The 5,000-nt window shown below is 53.1% G+C and overlaps 1 non-coding gene across 1 annotated transcript in view; it reads left to right on the top strand.

Moving 5' to 3' along the window:
- The first annotated feature begins 3,857 nt into the window (after positions 1-3,857).
- The window catches only part of LOC124727177, a 1,909-nt gene continuing 766 nt past the window's right edge, over positions 3,858-5,000 (top strand). Inside the window, exon 1 of the ribosomal RNA XR_007006975.1 lies at positions 3,858-5,000. This exon is cut by the window's right edge and continues 766 nt beyond it. This is a non-coding gene — a ribosomal RNA (small subunit ribosomal RNA).

Here is a 5,000-nt window from a genome sequence, read left to right as displayed (position 1 = left end):
TCCACCCGCACCCGTTCGTGCACCACCCCAACCGCCACACGCGCACCTCCAGCGGATGAACGGCGGAAGTTTCCCGCACTCGTAAAGTGCAATCCACCCCTATAACTTGCGTTTCATGAAGAGTTATTTCCAATATGCGACATTCCCGCTGTCCCTATACATGAGCCGCGACCTGTACCACTTACGAGCGAGAGACGCGATCGCGTTGCTCACTGTACGGCGTCCGATACCGAGCCATCAGCATGTCGGTCCCCATGCGCGTTGCACTCGCACTCGCAGTCGCAAAAACGTGGGGCAAATATATTACGCGGAAGAGCTATAACAGACCGAGCCCCACTGCATGGGGGGAGTCTTTGTCACTAATGTACACAGATGGAACATTTTGGACTGGAACCAGATTACCCGTACACACGGCGCTGATTAGTAATCAATGCAGAGCCATCAAACTACAGCAAATATACACAACTGTCCGTATACATGCTGAAAGAGTCTGCCCACAATGGGAACCACACGTCAGCCAGACACTCTGATCACGCACCACTCTCTGCTTCTAACAGGCGCACATACAATATGTAAGCACCAGCATGGAACAACATCCAGTGCATCTTCTCCGCCACATTACACAATCCACACTATCACAACCAGACCAGGAGGTCCATGCGGAAAATACAATATCCCAGCCTTTCGACATCCACCATTGCGCAGACCAGGCACCAACACCCACACATGTCCTATACAACGGTGCACCCAACATCACAATAGTACCTCCTGTCACAGCGCACAAACAATGACATGAGTCAAAGACACAGGTCTCACACAAGCATAGAATTGGAGCGCCGCCTCTAATAAGCCAAAGGTGCATCCTGACGTGACAAATCTGATCATGTCACAAGCATTCACTTACTATAATCACTATCAACGAACCTGCCGCCCCCGCCCCCCCCCCCCCTACACCTTTCCTTACAACAACGTGTAACCTAACCTAACCTAACCTAACCTATGTTGTACCTTAACCTAACCTATGTTGTACCTTAACCTAACCTATGTTGTACCTTAACCTAACCTATGTTGTACCTTAACCTAACCTATGTTGTACCTTAACCTAACCTATGTTGTACCTTAACCTAACCTATGTTGTACCTTAACCTAACCTATGTTGTACCTTAACCTAACCTATGTTGTACCTTAACCTAACCTATGTTGTACCTTAACCTAACCCATGTTGTACCTTAACCTAACCCATGTTGTACCTTAACCTAACCCATGTTGTACCTTAACCTAACCCATGTTGTACCTTAACCTAACCCATGTTGTACCTTAACCTAACCCATGTTGTACCTTAACCTAACCCATGTTGTACCTTAACCTAACCCATGTTGTACCTTAACCTAACCCATGTTGTACCTTAACCTAACCCATGTTGTACCTTAACCTAACCCATGTTGTGCCTTAACCTAACCCATGTTGTGCCTTAACCTAACCCATGTTGTGCCTTAACCTAACCCATGTTGTGCCTTAACCTAACCCACGTTGTGCCTTAACCTAACCCACGTTGTGCCTTAACCTAACCCACGTTGTGCCTTAACCTAACCCACGTTGTGCCTTAACCTAACCCATGTTGTGCCTTAACCTAACCCATGTTGTGCCTTAACCTAACCCATGTTGTGCCTTAACCTAACCCATGTTGTGCCTTAACCTAACCCATGTTGTGCCTTAACCTAACCCATGTTGTGCCTTAACCTAACCCATGTTGTGCCTTAACCTAACCCACGTTGTGCCTTAACCTAACCCACGTTGTGCCTTAACCTAACCCACGTTGTGCCTTAACCTAACCCACGTTGTGCCTTAACCTAACCCATGTTGTGCCTTAACCTAACCCACGTTGTGCCTTAACCTAACCCACGTTGTGCCTTAACCTAACCCACGTTGTGCCTTAACCTAACCCACGTTGTGCCTTAACCTAACCCACGTTGTGCCTTAACCTAACCCACGTTGTCCCCTAAAGTAACCCACGTTGTCCCCTAACGTAACCCACGTTGTCCCCTAACGTAACCCATGTTGTCGCCTAAACCTGCTCTGTAATTGTTATACGACTCGTTCAATTAGTGTAGTGTTGCCCACCCGCAACCCTCGCAATATAGTTCGCTACTCGCACTGCCCGCTCCCCTGTGTATCGCTTCATGTTAAACACCTTGCAAGTCTTGCTGACTTTCCACATGCTCCTGCTGTACACTGTAATGTGGATGGCAGCAGGACGTACATGCCGCCCCTCCCCACGTCCCCACCTTGCCCCCCTGCCTTCGCAAGCTGGTTGGTGAGAAGTTTGCATGTTCAATGCCCTTCGCATGCGACGTACTCAGGCTACGTTGTGGTGCGGCCTGTGTCAACCGTCCGCTAATGTCGTACGCGTAAACCACAATCTGTACTGCACATTCGTCCTTATGTACCGAATGATACATCGTGGCACATGTGTGACCGTACAACGACTGCGCCCAAAAACGGCGGACCATACAGTGCAAATATTGTGCACGCAGCTACGTGTCGTCTCCCTATGAGAGCTGGATTGCAGTGTGGTACGCCATAGAGACGTGTGGGAGGAACGGACGCCGTGGATGGCGATCAGCATGAGCTGTCTGTTGATGTATTCGGACCTAGTCGTCTCTCCTCACACACCGTGATGGCATGGTGCACCGCGTTCCATATCTGCGACATGCTACAGAGGCCGGTTGACAGTCGTTCGAGCAATGGACATCGCATACGTACGGGGGCCACCTTCCACGTATTGTCTAGGCGTGCACATTTTGTTGCGTGTATGTGGGCAGACGTAGTGTGGCGTGACACCTGACACAGGCATGCAATAATCGTTGAAGTTGCAAATGGCGATGGACGCCTGCGTTTTCTGGTGAAGTTACGCAAATGAACAAATGGTAACCTGTTGTGGTGCGGTTGTTCTCGCTAGGGGTGAATCGGTGATGGCGACGATAGGTTGAGGTACGAACCGGTTGTTCCAGCGATACCCACCATGCCGACGAAACTGAACGGCATCTGGGTGTGAAGCGATACGCGGCGGTGGCTGGGTGGGACCGTCCCCGGCCGGTGAGGGGGCGCCTCCCGGCGTGCTGGCCGCGCGGTGCGTGGGCGCACGCGCTACAGCCGGCTGGTGGGGGCGGCCAGTGGCAGGCGCGCCGGCCGACGGACGCGGCAGGCGTCGCAGCTGCGCGCCGGCGCACCCTGCGCGCGGCGCCGTGCGGCCAAAGTAGGTCCTCGCGGGCCCGGTGCGAAGCGCGGTGGACATCTTCAGTGTGCTGGTCCGATTGAGGACTGTGTGCGTTGAGGATGCGCCGCCGCCCGGCGCTCGGCGCCGCGACGCCGTCTGCTGCTCGGTCGCCCCAGCGGTTCTCGCTGGTGGTTTGTATCGCAGCTGTGCGGATGTGTTGGCGCGTGCGCTGTGCTGGGAGAGTTCGCTTCGGCACCCAAGTGGGGCTTTTGTCCTTCTGTGGCGCTGGCGTTGGAGCTGCCGGTCACCGTAGGTGGCGCGTGTTGTCTCCCGCCGGCAATGCCACGACAGCACGCTCCCGGGCCTCTGTCGGCAGCGGCAAGCTCAGTTGGGAGCACGGGTGGTCGCACCGAAAGCGTCTACTCGCCTAACTCCGGGCGATTGCGCCTCTCTCGAACCCGACCAAGTACTTGGGACGGCGCTGCGCGCCGCCGGGACCTGAGAGGGTTTCGAGGTGTATTGTGCAGGGGAGCTCAGCCTCCTCCTGTTTGCAGAATGATTGAGCGGACGCTTGCGTGTTCGCGCGGGCCCCCGGGACACACTCCCGGGCGGCCGGCTGCTCAGCTCTAGTTGACGCAGCTCCCTGGTTGATCCTGCCAGTAGTCATATGCTTGTCTCAAAGATTAAGCCATGCATGTCTCAGTACAAGCCGCATTAAGGTGAAACCGCGAATGGCTCATTAAATCAGTTATGGTTCCTTAGATCGTACCCACGTTACTTGGATAACTGTGGTAATTCTAGAGCTAATACATGCAAACAGAGTCCCGACCAGAGATGGAAGGGACGCTTTTATTAGATCAAAACCAATCGGTCGGCTCGTCCGGTCCGTTTGCCTTGGTGACTCTGAATAACTTTGGGCTGATCGCACGGTCCTCGTACCGGCGACGCATCTTTCAAATGTCTGCCTTATCAACTGTCGATGGTAGGTTCTGCGCCTACCATGGTTGTAACGGGTAACGGGGAATCAGGGTTCGATTCCGGAGAGGGAGCCTGAGAAACGGCTACCACATCCAAGGAAGGCAGCAGGCGCGCAAATTACCCACTCCCGGCACGGGGAGGTAGTGACGAAAAATAACGATACGGGACTCATCCGAGGCCCCGTAATCGGAATGAGTACACTTTAAATCCTTTAACGAGTATCTATTGGAGGGCAAGTCTGGTGCCAGCAGCCGCGGTAATTCCAGCTCCAATAGCGTATATTAAAGTTGTTGCGGTTAAAAAGCTCGTAGTTGGATTTGTGTCCCACGCTGTTGGTTCACCGCCCGTCGGTGTTTAACTGGCATGTATCGTGGGACGTCCTGCCGGTGGGGCGAGCCGAAGGCGTGCGACCGCCTCGTGCGTGCTCGTGCGTCCCGAGGCGGACCCCGTTGAAATCCTACCAGGGTGCTCTTTATTGAGTGTCTCGGTGGGCCGGCACGTTTACTTTGAACAAATTAGAGTGCTTAAAGCAGGCAAGCCCGCCTGAATACTGTGTGCATGGAATAATGGAATAGGACCTCGGTTCTATTTTGTTGGTTTTCGGAACCCGAGGTAATGATTAATAGGGACAGGCGGGGGCATTCGTATTGCGACGTTAGAGGTGAAATTCTTGGATCGTCGCAAGACGAACAGAAGCGAAAGCATTTGCCAAGTATGTTTTCATTAATCAAGAACGAAAGTTAGAGGTTCGAAGGCGATCAGATACCGCCCTAGTTCTAACCATAAACGATGCCAGCCAGCGATC

The sequence above is a fragment of the Schistocerca piceifrons genome, unplaced genomic scaffold (assembly GCF_021461385.2).
Source record: "Schistocerca piceifrons isolate TAMUIC-IGC-003096 unplaced genomic scaffold, iqSchPice1.1 HiC_scaffold_1087, whole genome shotgun sequence".
Taxonomy (NCBI): Eukaryota; Metazoa; Arthropoda; class Insecta; order Orthoptera; family Acrididae; genus Schistocerca; species Schistocerca piceifrons.
This window is presented reverse-complemented; position numbering and strand designations above follow the sequence as displayed.